The sequence below is a fragment of the Pelobates fuscus genome, chromosome 1 (genome assembly GCF_036172605.1).
Source record: "Pelobates fuscus isolate aPelFus1 chromosome 1, aPelFus1.pri, whole genome shotgun sequence".
In the NCBI taxonomy this organism is placed as follows: domain Eukaryota; kingdom Metazoa; phylum Chordata; class Amphibia; order Anura; family Pelobatidae; genus Pelobates; species Pelobates fuscus.
The window spans coordinates 396,415,129-396,434,491 of NC_086317.1; the positions used below are offsets into that span (position 1 = coordinate 396,415,129).

At 44.1% G+C, this 19,363-nt stretch overlaps 1 protein-coding gene across 1 annotated transcript in view; it reads right to left on the reverse strand.

Annotated features, from left to right (window-relative positions):
- STAC3 (SH3 and cysteine rich domain 3) overlaps nt 1–19,363 on the reverse strand; it is a 92,397-nt gene extending 73,034 nt beyond the window's left edge. The window contains exon 1 of the mRNA XM_063427376.1: nt 19,237–19,363. The gene's annotated coding sequence lies outside the window, so the exon portion shown is untranslated. The remainder of the gene's footprint in view (nt 1–19,236) is intronic.

A 19,363-nucleotide genomic window follows, 5' to 3' on the forward strand; every position in this document is an offset into this window, starting at 1 on the left:
CAGCCTGTAAAAAGCCATCTGACCACTTTTACAGATCCACAACAAAACGAAACAAAAAGAAAAATGATAAAATTAAAAATGAAATTACTTGTTTTGCTAAAAATTGTATCTGTCCATGCCAGCCACCTACATAAAAGAGTTGAAGAACATGTCAAAAGTATAAAAAATAACTTTGAAAAACAATGTTTCTCCTACTTTAAAAACAAAACACATAACAGTGATCAACAAAATTTAAAATTTCTGGCCATCCAAAAAGTATGTATCAGCTATATCAGCAAAGACGGGAAGTGATGTATCACTGCTATTCGGAGGAGCCCAAATGTGTTATGGACTGTATAGTATCACTTGGATATCTGGTGTGATGTATTGGGGAGAGCCGCGATATGCCACATCCACTATAGAAATTTCAATTCTAAGGAAAAGATTATATCGCTTCCCATCCGGAGAGCTCTTCCGATTGGCCGACTATGTTATACAGATTATTAGGGAAACAGGGAAAGTAGTATACCCATTGAGACTCGTTTCACCTTGTGCAGGCTTTCTCAGAGGGAGGAATCTCTGTTATGTATCTATATGCTTTTAATTGTTTTTAATTATTCTAAATAAATTGATTTATATTTTACATCTACTGATTACTTCCAATACTGCATCCTAGGTGTGTAAAGAAGGGTAGCATCACCCTATTTTGACACTATACCTGCAATACTTGGAGCCAGTAGTCTATAGACTCCTATTACGGTGAACACATATCCTTATATTATATACAATGTTGTGGTATATAATATTGCACCAAGATCGCTCTCCATTTTTTTTGTCTTTTTTCTCTGTCATTGCTGGAGGAGTACACCATACAGTTGTTCCAGAAGGTATTGCTGCCTCCTTAAAGGTACAGAAGCCCATTTGTTTAGAGCCTGATTCTGTAAAAGGCTCTTTTAAATGTGAGTGTTCACTACTCTTCACTATTTTCTAGCACACATATATATTATGGAAAAGAACGCTTTACTTGTCACTTGTCACTTGACTTATTTTATTTTTATTTTTATGTAGTGAGATTCTTGGTCACACAGTAAACATATTGAGACCAGACCATACTTGAAAGGATATTACATTCATTCCAGACAGCACTTATTCACGTTTTGTGAATTATGTGCTCATTATTAGTAACGCATATATATTATATATTACAATATTGCAGTATTACTTCCTGTTTCAGTTTGTTTTCATATGTTTATGGTATTTAAGGGGTAAGTGTCACCTCATTTATTTTCACTTTACCCATACTTTTTGATTTCTGGTAGGGCTTATCACCTAAAGAATAAGATATCGGTCTCTCTGCAATCGCACAAGATGAGTTAACCCCTTAAGGAACAAACTTCAGGAATAAAAGGGAATCATGACATGTCACACATGTCATGTGTCCTTAAGGGGTTAAACAGCTTAAGAACTGAGCAGGGACCCATTAAAGGGCAAACTATTTGAGCTATTTTCCATTCTTAGATGGAAAAGAAAAATACAGGTTGAAAGAGAATACTCTGATCCCTTGTCCTACAATTTAAAATGCCATTACAATTCACTTCATATAGTTGAATTTAACCATGCACCTATCCAAACACCTAGATTGATACATGGCATTTATTGACACAACTCACTATGTACTCTAGGCTATTGGATGTTATAAAACATCGGATTAAATGTTTCATCTATTACGGCTAATGTTTCTCAGACTGTTTTATTATTAAGAATAGATTCAATGATATACTAAAACTGCCATAATCAAATTTAAAATCTTATGTATGTGACAGTTTATCTTGTATGTTATGGACAGAAGATCTCATATGGAAAAGCTCACACAACCTATAGGATTAAAGAAAAAACAAATATTGAAATTCAAACTTGTCCAAGCAGAGACTATGCATTGATGCAAAGCATCTATGATTGTACTGGGCAATATATGGGAATTCCAGTTATTAGATGAGTGAGATAACAGCTGGATGGAGTTCCAAGTAGAGCTTAATGTCTAACTTGCGGCTGCAAGACTGACTCTGTCAATTAAAAAAATGTTGTTTGATGAGTTAATTAAGTGTTTGTTTTAACAATTGTCAAGGAAACTATATGGAATGGTAAAAGGATCACCTACATATTGTATTGCGTGTGGTCCAGTTGGATCAGCATGACTACCTACGCTGCCCAGGTTTCATCTGTCCTGGACTTAGCAGAGCAATGTCATCTGAGAACAGTTCCTGTAGTTGCACCTCTTAGACCAAAGTCAAAGTCGCGGCCCACGGGCCACATGCAGCCCACAATGAACATCTTTCCAGACCAGCGAGCCGCGAGTACATGCTTACTGTTAAAGCAGAGTAGACACCTGCTTACTCCACATTGCAGGTGCCTACTCTGCTTAAATTTACCCAGCCGGGACTCGGAGAGGTGGCTGGAGGAGCTCAGTCTAACTGCTCCTCACTGCTCACTTGTGCGCGCCGTTTGTAGTGATGCCGGGTGCTGGAATATGATGTCATAAACTGTCCGTGAGAGAGCTGTGAGGAGCAGGAAGGAGATCTCCAGACATAAGATCCCCACTGGTCCTCAGAGAATAATGTGTGTGTGTGTCTGTCAGTGTGTGTGTTTGTGTGTCTGTCAGTGAGTGTGTGTGTTTGTGTCTGTCTGTGTGCCTGTCAGAAAATGTGTGTCTCTGTGTGTCTGTCTGTGTTTGTGTCATTGAGTGAGTGTGTGTCAGTGAGTGTGTGTGTCTGTCTGTGTGTCTGTCAGTGAGTGAGTGTGTGTGTGTGTGTGTGTCCGGCAGTGCTGCGATGGCCGTGGCTAGACAGTGGAGTAGCTGGAGGTGCACGGAGGCACGCCACGTCACATTCCGTCGTGACGTCGCCGTGCTCCAACTTCACAGGGTTTCATGAAGTAGCGGGAGGATCCGCTTTGGCATAGGATGCAGACGGCACCATTTGGGACATACTGGCAGTGGCAATGTTTGTGGAGTCTGCTTGTTGGCTAGAGGGGGGTGCTGGGATTTAGTAGAGGGTGGGGGACTGGGATTTAGTATAAGGGGAGGACTGGGATTTAGTATATGTTGGGGACTGAGATTTAGCTGGGGGGCTGGGATTTAGTAGAGGGGGACTGGGATTTAGTAGAGGGGGTGCTGTGGTTTAGTAGAGGGAGATGCTGTGGTTTAATAGAGAGGGATGCTGGGGGGGGGGGGTTATACTGTACTTTTCAAAATAAACCTATGTTTCTATGAAAATGTAAGTTTTTTTTTTTTGCGGCCCACATAAACTTAAACCTTGTTTATTTGGCCCGTGCTAGACTTTGAGTTTGACATGCTTGCCTTAACCCCTTAAGGACCAAACTTCTGGAATAAAAGGGAATAATGACATGTCACACATGTCATGTGTCCTTAAGGGGTTAAACCATAATCTAATGCCCCCAGCAGATTGCAGGTACTTTGTCAAGTTTTTTTGTTTTTTGTATTTTAAAATTAATAAGAACAAATCTCCCCTATGGTCTTCATCCATTGACTTTGCTCCTTTTTGTTGGCATTCAGTGTTAAGATTCAGAATGGTGGTGGCTTGGCTGCCGATGGAATAGGACGCAGGAGACCAGAGCTCCTAGGCCCCAACCCGCAAAAACCCGATAAAACGCAGCGAAAATTGCAAACTATATGGGGAGAACCAAACGAGGGGCCACCCCCAAACCCCCGCACACACACGGGACCCACACACCGGGCCCGATGGATGACTATCTCTCTACCCCGCTCACCCTGGGGAGACCACGCGACGAAGGCAAGATGGCGCCCTCATCACCGGGACCTAGCAGTCCGGCAGATTCCACAAGGAGCTCCCCAAGGGAAGATGCCCTTTCCCAGTTGTCCGCTGACCTCGCAGCCATATCAGCGAATATGCTCACACGCAAAGACAAAGCAGACCTTGTTGCGGAGCTCCGCACCGCGATCCGAGAGGAAATCACGGCAGTTCGGAGAGATCTTGCGGCCCTGGAGACGAGGGTTGACGCCCTGGAGGAATACCGCTTGCACACCACCAACCACTCGCAGGCAGCCGATCTAGCAACGTCGAGGCAAGGTAACATGCTCCTAGACCTCAGACGACAGACGGAGGACCTTGATAACCGTGGGCGCCGCAATAACATCCGGGTGCGCGGCCTACCGGAATCCGAGGGGGAGACGCCCCATGAGCTCCTGACAGGCCTGTTCTCCCATATCCTAGGAGAAGAGGCCCCAGCAGACTTCGGCCTAGAAAGAGCCCACAGAGCATTGAGGGCCACGCGCAGGGACGGCTTGCCCAGGGACCTAATCTGCTGCTTGCAGTCCTTTCAACTGAAAGAAACCATCATGAGGGCTGCCAGATCGCAACGCACCATCAGATACAGAGAAGCCCAAATATCCCTATACCAGGACCTATCCACGCTCACTTTGGATGCCCGACGAGCACTGAAAACCGTAACCAGCCTCCTGCGGGAGAAGAGGATCCCATACAAATGGGGGTTCCCATTTAGCCTACAAGCTAGAGTGGACGGACAATGGCACATTATGAGATGGCCTAACGACACTCCCCGATTTCTACGGGCCGTTGGCCTTCCACCCATGACAATTCCTAACTGGATATTGGACTACCCGCCGACTCGCCCCACTGGACCCACCATCCCGGCGGAGAATCTTTTTGATGACCACACGGGCCCGCGCCCGAGACGGGGCGGCCCTGTAGTTCCGGAGGAATAGACGAGAAACCACTTTGCACTGACCCCGGGCAGCTACTACACCACAAGCCGCCGGATCCCTGCACCATAAGCGGAGATGAACCTGCCAAACACCTGCCCCCCTTGCCGTAAAAGCCCAGTTACACCATGTGAAGCAGACTCCACCCGAACTGGTATGTACTACAAATACACTCCATCCCCGCCATTTATACACAGGCCCGGGATATATGCCCACTTGGGAGGGGAGAGGGTATGCGATGAAGGGAGCTCACGGCGGCACCGGGATGGAGACTACCCCCTCACAGTCACAGTAATAGCATTGATAAGGGGGAACCAGCATAGGTTGGGAGGGAAGGGCCCATGGAGGGAGACGGGGATTCCACCAGGGGTTATTGATTGTCACCAAGCACAGGGGACATTGCTGCCCAAACCCGACAGGGCCGCCGAGTCCAGAACTGCTCGATGATCTAGTCAGGCCCTGAACTCTCCCCAATGGACCTAACACGAGACACTCGGCGCTCGCAGCCGTTCAACCTTATACAAGGCGACCCACGGGTACTAGGCCCTAAGGCGCGCAGCTCACGTCAGCCTCGATGGCTAGACTAATCCATAGCCAAGATTAGCTCAGAATGGGTCACCCAGACGCAAAACCCAGACGATACGCATCAAACAGGCCTGGATTAGAACAGATGAGCATAAGTACGACTGTGAAACCCTGTGATCATGTATTATGGTTGGGCATAGACACACGGGGAGGGGGAACAGGGGGTACGTGAAGGCCCGAGACGCAGTACACTACGAAAAAGCAATGTAGGGAAACGCACCCACCGCACCTCTGTGACCTAGAGGGCCTCCCGCCGCTACCACAGTTAATAGCAGGCTTGGGGCCCGATCGCGGGGTCCGGCGGCCGCGGCATTTAGATAACCTGTGATAGGGGTCATGCAATGTGTGAAGTAATGTAAATGCTTATTGTCTGAAACTTTATGGTTTTCTTGTTTTTGTTAAATGTTGCCCTAGACCGGCCTTAACATGCCCAGATAGTACTGACCCAATGCTGTAACAGACTAGACCGAAATACTGATATACCCCGACCAGCGAGCCCTTGACCCTAGGCTTGACAGAGGCCCCCTGAGAGATGGTCAGACCACTGGAATCCCGGCGGCCTGAGAGCCGAGACAATGACAATGAGACTGAACACGGCAGGTGGCCCCTCTAAAGCCTGATCACCAGAAGACCCGATCTAAGACGCCCCCTCTCTCATACGATACCACTACCATAACAAAGAGACACCCCACTCGACAGACGACTACGAAATTAGACAATCACCCCCAGCGGGTTGGGAGACCTAGGAGACAGACACGGACTAACTTCAGACAACTGAGTGACTGACACCGTTGGCTGCCCTCCCCGCACCTCACGCAACTGACCAGACTTGTACATACCGGTCGGAATTCGGCGGAACCACAGGTTGGCCTCCGCCGAAGATAGCCTCCGACCGAGGTTCGACGTTGTACCCACCTGACCCGACCACCCCCCAAACTCCCCCCCCCCACCTGGTTACACGACCCCTTAACCCCCCCTCACCCCGGACCCATCCCGCTACCTCGGCCGCACGCACAGGACAACAGAGGGAGACCCCCGGCCCGCGAAACCATGTCGGGCACTCGCCCAGCACAATTGAAAATATGGTCAAACAACACCCGAGGCTTGAATGTCCCGGAGAAGCGATCCCAATTACTTCGCCACCTGTGGGCCGAGAGAGTGTCGGTAGCATTCCTGCAGGAGACGCACTTCATGAGCAGATCCCAGCCCAAACTCGAGAACAACAGATTCCCCCAAGGGTTTTACGCTAGCCACCCAGATGCCAAAAAAACAGGGGTCGCGATACTGATTGCACACACGGTCCCGTATCAACACAGGGAAACACTCACAGACCCGAATGGGAGGTATATATTCATCAAGGGCACAATAGCTGAACACACATACACACTGGCATGCATCTACAGTCCAAACCGAACACAACACACATTCCTAGCCAAGACACTAGCCAAACTAGACCGCTTTAGAGAAGGCCTCCTCATACTAGCGGGAGATCTGAACCTTCCCCTGAACCCACGCCAAGACACCTCGAGAGGTGTTAGTGCCATACCACCACACTGCCTACAGGCAGCTAGGAGATCCCTGCACAAGGCGGGGTTGGCTGACAGCTGGAGGACAGCCCACCCAGATGGTAAGGATTATACCTGTTATTCGGCGGTACACAAATTGTACAGCCGAATAGATTACATCTTCATATCGCAGGAACACCTGTCGCTCCTCCGGGAAGCGCACATAGGGATAGCCTGCCAGTCTGATCATGCCCCTACAATGATGCAAATCAACTCCCCCCTTTTTAAACCAACGGAACGCCAATGGAAACTCAACGAGTCCATTCTGGCGGACCTGGTGATCCGTACCGAGGCACACCAGACCATCACTCAATACTTTGAACTTAACGAGACCCCTGACATGCCCCCGCTGACTCTGTGGGAAGCACATAAATGTGTAATCCGGGGGCACTTTATATCCAAATGCACCCACCGTAAGAGGGAAAAGACACGCCGCACCGCAGACCTGTCAAAACGGATCGCAGACCTGGAATGCGCCCACAAACAGACCTTAGACGACAACACCTATCTCCAGCTAACAGAGACCCGAAGGGAACTTAGGGACCTCCTTGCTCAGGAACACCTACACATACTGAGGAAATCATCCAGGTTCTTCTACGAGTTTTCCAATAAAAGCGGGAGACTCCTGGCACAAATGCTCCGAACCAAGAGGAGGGCACAACACATACACAAGCTTCAGACACGGGCGGGCACCCACACCAGCATGCCCAAAGGGATCATGGAAGCCTTCAGATCCTACTATACAGACCTTTACAACCTCAATCCACCCTCACAGGACGCCCCAAGTCGGATCCAACTCCAGAATATAACAAACTACCTATCGAAACACATCACCCGCAAGATAACTCCCGAAATCGCAGAAGACCTGGACAGCCCCCTGACACTGGAGGAATTGACCCTGGCATTAAAACGCTCAAAAACGCACCGGGCTCCGGGCCCAGACGGTCTCCCGCTCACATACTTGCGTTCATTCCAGGACATCCTCCTACCAAGACTCCTCGCAGGCCTTAACTCCATAAGAGAGGGTGGGAGCTTTCCCACGGACTCCCTGGCGGCGACAGTCACGGTCATTCCCAAGGAGGGCAAGGACCCCACCATCTGTGCTAACTACAGGCCCATCTCGTTATTGAATGCCGACCTGAAATTATTCACCAAGGCCCTTTCCTTGAGGCTGGCACGAATAATGCCTGACCTGGTCCACCCGGACCAGGTGGGCTTTATCCCGGGAAGAGAAGCCAGGGATGACACCATAAGAGCCCTTAATGTCATTCATGTCGCCAGGAAATCCAACAGAGCGACGGTACTCATATCAACAGACGCCGAAAAGGCATTCGATAGGGTGAACTGGAGGTTTATGGCCGAAACGTTACGACATATGGGCCTTGGACCACACATGCGCTCTTGGGTCTCCGCGCTTTATACCACCCCGACTGCGAGGATCAGAATCAACGGAGCCTTGACAAAGGCATTCCCCATCAGTAACGGCACACGTCAAGGATGCCCCCTGTCCCCTCTCCTGTTTGCCCTCACCCTGGAACCGTTCCTGGAGGCGGTCAGACAGGACGGGGGAATAGCGGGGGTCCAGGTGGGCGGAGAAGAACATCGGGTGGCGGCATACGCCGATGATATGCTCTTCTTTCTAGAACAGCCACTGATATCGGTCCCCAACCTACTGCGGGCATTTGAGACCTACGGACGACTCTCCGATCTGAAGCTAAACATCGACAAATCCGAAGCCATGACAATATCGAGAGATGAGGGCCTCGAAACCCGACTCAGCTCCCAATTCACGTTCTCTTGGTGCTCATCCAAACTTCGCTACCTGGGCACCTGGCTGCCGAAAGACCTATCACAACTATACCCACTGAATTTCCTCCCCATCCTGGCATCCATACAACAGGACCTGGCGCGCTGGACGGGTCACTACATATCGTGGTTCGGCCGCATTAATGCGGTAAAGATGAATATCCTGCCTCGGCTGCTCTATTTATTCGCAACCCTGCCAACAAGGATCCCTGGAGCCTTCTTCCGGTCGGCGGAGACGGCCATCCGAAAATTCGTATGGAATCAGAGACCAACCCGACTCCGTAAGACCACACTAGAACGCCCCAAAGCTGCCGGGGGGGTGGGGTTACCCTCCCTCCTCGCCTACCATCAAGCAACCCACCTACAAAGAATAGTAGACTGGCACGCCCACCCTAGCCCCAGACGATGGGTACAGATGGAGACGACACAGTACCCGGGTACCATCCCGTCCAGACTCTGGCTGGGGAGACTAACCTACACCGAATTACAGACGGGCAACCCCGTCATTGATGCCACACTCAAAACTTGGTGCTCACTTAGATACACCCGTCAATTGACGACCACCCCAAACCCCCTCACCCCAATCACCTATAACCCCGACCTGGCAGGGGGCCTCCCCCCCGCAACCTTTAAAAACATCCAAAGGTCAAACTGGATCTACACGAGGCAATGGTACACGGGAAATGCACTACGGCCACTGATGGACCTGATGGAAGGACGACCCCCCACACTACTGGACGCGTTTCACTACCACCAGGTGAAGAGATATTATACATTAATGCCCGGTAAAACCCAACTCCACAGGCAACTCACTGAATTCGAGCGAATGTGCACAGACAGGACACACATCGAACACGGGATCTCCCGGATGTACAGTATACTTCAGGAGTCGGAGGACAAGGGCAGGCCAGCCTATGTTAACAAGTGGGAAGAAGAGACCGAAACCCAACTTACGGAGCAGGAGTGGGTGAAAATATACCAGCTCACACACAAATGCTCCATAAGTTCGAAGTTCCAGGAAACAAACTACAAGGTATTGACCAGATGGTACCAAACACCGGAAGACCTCAGACGCATGCGAGTCACAGACACAGGGGAATGCTGGAGATGTGGAACCGAACGGGGTACCCACATACACATATGGTGGACGTGCCGGCATATCAAACCGTACTGGCAGATGATCCACTCAAAGATCAGGGAGATTACAGGCTCAGACATCCCACTACAACCCCTACAGATGCTCCTACACCACACACCCATACCAATACGCACATACAAAAACTCCCTCACCATTCACTTACTTACAGCAGCAAAAGCCCTAATACCACTACACTGGAAAAACACAACGGTCCCAACATTCCAACAATGGGTGGATAGAGTCGAAACCATCTATGACATGGAGATCATGACCGCCTCCCTGCAGGGGCGCTCCGACAAGTGTGCTCTTAGGTGGTTCCCATGGAAATCATATCTGTCAAATAGGACGGCATAAGCCGTCATCCGAGGCCACACAAGGGTAAGAAACCCGAGACGCGGCCACCAACGGCCTATGAGTAGACTGCTGTTGAAGGGCACTGCCGGCATGGGCGCGCGGGCCGAGGGGTCAAAGGCCGGACACCCCCACCCCCCTGTTCCCTCAGTCTAACCACCCTGATCCTAGGAACCCCCCCCTCCCAAAGTAAACTACTTGGACTGATAAACCGTAGAGACATTCCTGCTTACCCTGACCTGCTCCCCATCCTAAGACTATACCCGATAGCACCAAGGACTGATGGGACTATGACCCACCCACTGTAAGTCATGACAAACGGACCTCCCCTACTAAGCACCTCAGCTCCACGAACACGGAAGGGGACAGGTTATGCAAACCCCAGACCTTGATATCGTTCTTTTACGACATCCAAAGTTTTAATCTACCCTGTGGGATTTACCTACAAAGTTATATAGTTATATAAAAACTCAATAGAATGGTAACACGACTTGTGCCTGGAACTAGACATTGTTAAAACTCAACTATTGTGTATACTCTACTGTCATAACACTTAAGACACGGCTCTTGCATGAGCCCGCAAAATGTCTATATTACAAACTCTTGTATTCATTGACTGTACCATTCGAAAAAAATAAAGAATTACAAAAAAAAAAAAAAAAAAAAGATTCAGAATGGTATATTAATGAAGATGTTTATCTTCTTTATCCTCTTTCTCATTTATTTCTCACCTTATAATCGAAAGAAAAACTACCACAACAAGAGGACATAGTCTTAAATTAGAGGGACAAAGGTTTAAAAATAATATCAGGAAGTATTACTTTACTGAGAGGGTAGTGGATGCATGGAATAGCCTTCCAGCTGAATTGGAAGAGGTTAACACAGTAAAGGAGTTTAAGCATGCGTGGGGTAGGCATAAGGCTATTCTAACTATAAGATAAGGCCAGGGACTAATGAAAGTATTTAGAAAACTGGGCAGACTAGATGGGCCGAATGGTTCTTATCTGCCGTCACATTCTATGTTTCTATGTTTCTATGTTTCAAAGTTACTTAGCATTGATGTACAAACCAGGGTGCTTGTCTTTAGGAGATACCCTAGATAACTATCTAATTAATTGTCATTTGACAAGCAACAAAACCAAAGGCTCTTTGTTCCAATTTAGCTGTTGATTTAATTTTTTTTTGGTTACGCTTTTTGAATGAATTAATATTTTTGGATAAACTTTTTAAATGATTATTTTCAAAACATTAAACCTCAATATATATTCATATATAAAATATATCCATATATAAAACATTTTCAAAATATGAAATGATGACAAGAATTTATACAAAATTGTTACATTATTTGAAAAGCTTATGCAAAAATATTAAATCCAGGCCTCAGTCACAAAGTATGTGACTAGTCTTAGAACTACCAACAATGCCACTTGCCTCTTTCTATGTCAACATTCCACCCATAGTTGTAGCCTCCTGGAGTATTCTGTTCCTGTCTAACAAAATGTTCCAAACACCACAGTGCACTCCCCCAACATGTCTCATTTCAGAGCACATTGCTATACGAGATACTTCTCTCTCTTCAGTTCCCAACTGTGTGTCCATTACTGAGATTTACACACGGAAGACGAAAAGCTCTTAATGGGATAACACATAACAGCTTTGGATTGGCTAGTTTTACCTACCTACACGTATCCAGACAATGGAGATGATGTTGATCAAGTTTAATCTTAAAGTGGACACTTAAGATGGTATCATTTTGAGTCTTTAAAGGAACACTATAGGGTCAGGAACACAAACATGTTTTTCTGAGCCTATAGTGTTTAACCCACTATTTAGGTGGCTTGCCCCCTCTCCCCCCTTTGTCCCGCTATAAAAGTTTAAAACTCACCTTATTTCCAAAATGGCTGATTTTTAGCCAATCCAATGCTTTCCGATAGGGAAAGTATTGGGTTTGCTAAAATTGGCACAGAGGCACAGCCAAATGCCATTTTGGCCAATCAGAACCTCCTCATAGAGATGCATTGAATCAATACATCTCTATGAGGAAAATTCAGCGTCTCCATGCAGAGCGTGGAGACGCTGAAAGTCAGTGCTGCACAATGCATACCTTCTGAGGAGTGGCCATTGGAGGTGTCCCTAGAGATCAATGTAAACACTTCCTTTTCTTTGAAAAAGCAGTGTTAACAGCAAAAAGCCTGCAGGGACTGACTATACTCACAATAACAACTTCATTAAGCTGTAGTTGTTCTGGTGACTATAGTGTCCCTTTAATGATTATACATTGTTAAGGGTATGTCTGTCGGAGCACCATTTTCACTGCTGTGCGAATGCAAGAATCAGTGGTTTAATGTTTATTAAATTATGCTCCTCCCAGAACATATGGTGGGCATTTCATGCAAACATATTTCTCATTGAAAGACTACATCTTGTGTGCAGGCCATGAAGGAGACTGTTTTATGTAAGAATACACCTGCTAAAAAATTCACTAGCACAATATACGTATGCACAAAGAGCCCAGGGGACATTTGGATCCCTTTAGATCAGATACAGGTTAGAATATACAGAGCCGTATATACACATATATTGTTTCTTCACCAAAATAGATTAATAAATGATGAGTAGGGAATTGCCAACACAATAACCTATTTCACCCCTCTGACAATCCCATTTCACACCTTCCTGCTAGCTGCAAAGGCAGATGGTAGCAGGCATTGTCACATCACCAATTCAGTCAGAAAGGGGGAAACAAAGTCAGAGAGGGAGACAGTTGGCAACCAAAGGTGAGCTACTCAATCATTTCAGCATAGAGGAGGAGTGATTGGTACTCTTACTGAGCTTCTGATCAACCTTTCTGCCATTACTAGAGTTGCCTGCTGCCTGCTGCCTGCTGCTCCCCTACCTCTAGTCACATCTTCATTAAATACTGTGGGCTGTCACCAGTGTGCTGTAAGGTAACAAAAAGTATTCTGTCAATTAGGAACAGTCCATAAATCAGTGATGTAGTGCACTCCTCTTTTAAACTACCACATTGGAGTGATAAGGTTAGAGGGCACCATTTGTGTTAACGTGCTATCTGAAGGTGGTACTAGGGTGGGGGGCAAAGGCCTCACTCAGCTGCTTAAAATGCCCCCTCTTCAAGCATGGCGAAGGAAACACTGCTGACCAATCAGTCGGGTGATTTTCCTGGTAGTTTCTACAGTTGTTGTGCTACATCTGTTCTTGTGGTGCCACAGCTGGCCCCACTTTCCTCCCTCCCTGCCTGCTGATGCATGAGGAGATGTTGTTCATCCCAATCCAGACTAAAGATTACAGTTGCTGTGCTGGGAATAAGTGTTATATCACCACCACAGAAAGTAAAGATTAGGGACACTTGCTCAATTCCATCTTTTCAATGAATACTTAGCACAATGGAAATATCGACTACTCCTCCATAATCGGTCTTGCTGCTACTGGTGGTAGCATTGATGGTGGGATTAGTAGGTCTGCACACTATCTCCTAACATCCTCTAAGGATGTTTTTATGGACATGGAAGAGACAAACTCTCAGACTGACCTAAACCTGGCTGCTTTGCTATAATGAAGCACAGAGGTGGAGTGAGCCATTGTTGGCACTAACATTTGTGAAGATGGTTTTGTGAGGAGAGTCCAAAAACCACCAAAACAAAGCAGACCTGCAGAAGACCAGTTGACTCTGCTTTGTAGGTGGTGAAGCAAAAGCAATGGTACTTCTCCAACTTATACAGCCATCAGACAAGAAGCAGCCACAGACTGTAATGTGGTAGTGGTGGTTTTGATAAAAGAGCGCTGGTGGATGATGTCTGAGTGCAGGATGTTAAGACCACAGTTCTGTTCGTGCTGGTGGTGACAGTGTAGCTGACAGGTACTAAATACACAGACAGAAATGTGAACATGGCAGAATATGAACTAAATCCAACTCAAGATCTGAGCGGGGACACACTGAAGGGCAAGCTTCTTGAGATGTTGTCAATTCTCAGAATTCTCTTACACCCTGTTCTTTGGATACCCTACCTATTTTAATCGAGAAAACCTATGGGTATGGCTTCTTCACAGAGAAAAGATTTCATGTTGATTGAACTCAAAGAGAGAAGAAGGAATTTATCTTCTTCACCATGTTCTGCAACTGTGTCATGATAGGACATCATCCACTGGGAAGAGTAACAGATTGATGCCTTGTACATCATTGAAAAGAAGCAGATTAGCCAAGATACCTCTTCTTCCACCCTCCCTTTCCTTTTACAGCCAGAAACTAATTGAACAAATCCATTTGTTCGTCATTATTTTTTGTTCATTTTGCTGGTGCATCCAAAAACAAATGTACATGACAGATAGATTGACTATATATTTTATTTACACACACACATATATATATATATATAAGTATCACAGCACACAATGGCATTCGTCAGTATACATTGCAGTATTTACCAAAAGCTGCACTGTGTGCATACATCAAATAGACACGTCATTTAATAACGACAGGGGAGCATAGTACACAGCCAATGGGTAAGTGAATAATTGAAATGTTGCTTAAATATAATTTGTGGACCTGTGTGATTAGATTATCTTGGCTGGTAACCCTTATTGTAGATTCAGTGCACAGAGGATAGCTATTTATTTTCTCCAGGCCTCATAGCAGGTTAATTTGTCACACTGTCAACCTGAACACACTGAAGTGAGATAATAAATCCTATTGGGGTTAGAATTAAATTAAAGAAACCTGACCACTTGACCGGTGTTAGGAATGCAACTGAGCAGCCACTCATTATCGGTAGTGACATCAGCTGGTGTCAACAGTTGAACTCCTTTCAAAGATGCAAGATTTCAAGTTGTGAAGATAAACTCAGATCTCTTATGGTTCAAGTCGTTACATTTAGGGAACACAGTTGAGTTTCAAAAAGCAGTTCTCTGTTTAACAATTGGCATATACTCCTACAGGCATTGTTACGAGATGGTGTTATGGATGCATAATACTAGTCAAATATATATATATATATATATATAGAAAATATATAAAAATATATATACAATCTTGATAAAGACCTTAGGGTCGAAACGTCGTTTTTTTCTTCTGCACTGAATAAAGGATTTCAACAAGTCCTCTGGAGTGCTCTTCTCACTGCCTGCATATGCATATATATATATAGATATATATTTTTTATTTATTTAAGCAAGACAGCTGCTAATCAAAGCATCCATTTCAAAGGGACAAAGAGCAACACTTTAATTTTAAAGTTGTGAGTATGGATTTGGCCAGGGGCGGGGCTGTTCTAGATACATTTTATACGACTAATAGCAATTTGTATAATTAAAGTGTAATTTATAACAAGAACAATGTATCATTCATTGTAGTTTAACCCCTTAAGGACACATGACATGTGTGACATGTCATGATTCCCTTTTATTCCAGAAGTTTGGTCCTTAAGGGGTTAAACACACATTACTATGACAATTATTGCTATGAAGCAATGTTGTACACTCAGACACATTAAAAATACGGAGCTCCTAGAAAAGAGGGACATTGAGGATAGACAAGAGGGGCAGAGGGATTTGTGCCAAAAATAGGGACTGTCCATATTTTTTAAATATTAAAATATCAAAATTATTACAAAATTAAAATATTTTTCAAATGTATGCAAAGTTTATCTAAAAATATTAAATCATTTGAAAAGCGTATCCAACTATTAAGGCCAATGTAAGCCGTGTGTAGCAGTGGGAAGCTAATTAGGATGAAGAAGACTCATGAACAGAGAAAGAGACAGACTCTGACTGGAAAATATAGGAGATAGACTGGCAAAGCGAGAAACACGAGAAGTGAAAGAGATAGTCATAGTGACCTAAAGAAGAGATGTTATAAAATGTAGGCAAAAATAGCTGGAGAAATTCCTCAACCCTAGTCACAGGTTGCTATTTAGTCTAGATTTTATAATTTGGATATAATTAGCTAAAATTCTGAATGATGTACCACTTTGTTGGTAAGTTATTAATATGGACATTAGGGTGAAGAGACTGGGCGTAAAGAAAGTATGGGGCTAATTTAGTCACACCCACAGAAGCAGCAAAGAAACACTTGTGTCATGGAATCTTGGCTTACCCTTGATGGAACGTTTCCATTAGAGCAATATCATAAACTATAATCTCAATGAACACGATCTCATGGATTTAAATATCTGACAACTGGAAGTATGAATTATAACTCAAACAACATTTAACACATTCAAAAATAAATGAACCAGAAGGTTCAATTATAATTGACCTCAAGTATCTATAAAGCCAAAGAGTCTGTTACTATATAATTGAAATGCAATGTGTAAAGATATCACTACAGGGAAGTGTTAAGCACCAAAACCACTTTTGCTTAATGAAACAGTTCTAGTGTATACCATGTAATGATTATAGGTCACTCCAAAGTAAATCCTAATTTGGGTGATGGAGACCTAGGTAAACCAAACTTCTTCATTCTTATAGAAAAATATATCCTCAGCACACAGGAATGGATAAGTCACCATTTCAACCCATTCCTGTGTGCTGAGGATTCTATTTTTCGGTCTATTGAAAGTTGTAAGAATGTAGACGTATCCATGCTTAGCTTAATTTCTGAAAAAATATGAATAAAAAATGTCATGCAATTCCCCCCCCCCCCCCCAAGAAACCAGAACAATGAGTATTTTCTATTAAAGGTGCACTCCTCCGACCACCATACACACTGATTGTGGTGCTAACGTATCTTGGTCCCTTATATCGCATTTGGTTTTTACCTTCAACCAATGTAGTGGTTATGGTGTTTGTAGTGTTCCTTAAGCTTGCTCAAGTAGAGTATTTATGTTTTTTTATGTCTAATGCTACTTGTAGACCGGTTTGCCTAGGGTGTGCATGTTTGTCGAACAGCTTGCAAAAGCCTAGTAAAACATGTTTGTTAAGGTGTGTTACGGACATTCATGTCAGCACTGATTACACGAAGTCCACTAATGTGCAAGTTGGCATACTTGATATGCTATGACGTCATTTACTTCCAAAGATTGATGGTGTTACTAAAGCTAGTCACTAAGTGCCATGTTAGCCAGCTGTGAAGGTCACTGCTGGAACATCTTGTTTGCAATGACAAATTATTTACAGCTTTGGCAATTCCCAGCGAGAAGACATACGTAACACCCTTATGGAATCAATTCTATAAGTAGTAGTTGGGTTCCTGATTTTTACAAACAGTTTAATAGCTGCTGACTCTGCAGACTAATTATTGGTGACTATTTATTTATCTCCTGAGCTCATGTCGGCTGTCGTTTTCTTTCCCTTTATTATAAATAAGGAGATGAAATGCAATGCAAAACGCAATATCACTCATTAGAAAGCTGTATACTGTCTTGACAAAGGGTTCTGCATGTCCTGTTTTTCATTCTGTGGCTAAAATTTCAAATGTAAATCATAGATTTCTCAAAATAATGACTTGTGCAGTAGGAAGATGGGATGAGATGGTTGAGGGTCATAACATTTACTCAACACAGTACTTCTACTTTGGATGATCGGTTCACACTATTTTTGTTGGCAGTGTAACTGAAGACTGAGATATTAAAAGCCAAGTTTGATGACTAACAACAGCTGTACTGACGGAACATGGTATGCAGTCGTATTAACTCATCCACACGTACTGCACTGCATTTGGAAGTATGATGTGCCTGGGAAGTTGGAAATGGTTAAAGGAGTGCCATTAACACTTTATTTCCGGAAAGTAGCAGAATATGACAATGGACACCACTCAGTAGGCTATTTGTGTCATGCCTGTATTCGTATCACATTCCACCCTCCAAGACTTTCTGTATCAGCCACATCTGAGAGTATGTTCAATAAGTCAACAACTAACAACAATTCCTCCAATGAAACAGCTTTTCTTGTATTAAACACATGGTCAACTGTACAAAACTACAACCCAACCCCCACTCTTATATCCTGCACCTCTAACTGGTGATTGAAGTATGGGCTTGTATATTTTCTAACACAATATCATCTCATTCTGTTGAGAGTATTCCATCAGGTAATAAGGTAACAACTACCGGTACACCATCTTGAAATATAGAAAATCCCTTTCTTCACCAGACCAAACAGAGCAAATGCAACTAGATTCCTATGGATTCCAAAAACAAATGATACATATAGTTGGTGATCACTAGGTAAAGCTTTTCACCTGCTGATAATCTTACATACTAAAGGGTTAGTGTAAGCCTGTCTGAGAGAAAGCAAAAGGATTTGGAAATTCAAGAAAATCTATACAGGTTGATTTTGACCAATAAATGTCCTACTTATTCGTAAGTACACTTTGATAAAAGTAGCATAACTAATGGCACCAAACCTGGATATATTATTCAAAACACATCGGTTATATCATTATTATCGAGCCTTATATTTGCCTGTGTTTAGTTGTTTTTTTCTCCCAGAACCAGCAGGTGCATCCAATGTTTGATCTATTACAGAATGTTTTGGGGTGTGATTCCAATACCAGTTACACGGTATTATGCATTTTAATTCATAGGCACCTATTTTCATTAACATCACTCTTATCTTGGATCAATATATTGCAAATTTCACATGAGGAAAATTGGTCATTTGTTCTGTTCTAACTATTGAACTTACATTTTTGTAAAATTAAAACACTCCAAGGCATCCCATCACTAAACATTGAGACGCATACTCATATCAACCTCGTCGAATTTGTTACTCCTTTTTAGCTTAATTAACCATTTGTAGAAGAGGGACTGGTTAAGCACATGACTTAATACCTCTATTTCCCTTATAACACTCAATTAAATTTAAACAGGCTCAGATATGAAATAGAGCATAAAAAGGAACATTTAAGAAAAAGAAAATAAATATAGTACAACAGTCTACACATCTACTTTTAATTTGTATAATCCTTAAAATACTAGTAAATTTCAACAGATAGTGTTTAGTATATTATCAATAAAGTATTTATATTATTTAAATTTTAAAAGAAAAAAAAGGAGAAAAAAATAAAAAATACTACCTAGTTTTGATTCTCTTACCTTTGATAAAACACAACCAGGTCCTTTTTCTCTAGCAAATAGACTTAGATTGGGGATAGAGACCTGTTCCTTACTTGTCTCAGATACCGAAACGATAAACTGCTCCTTGAATGAGGGGGTGTGACAA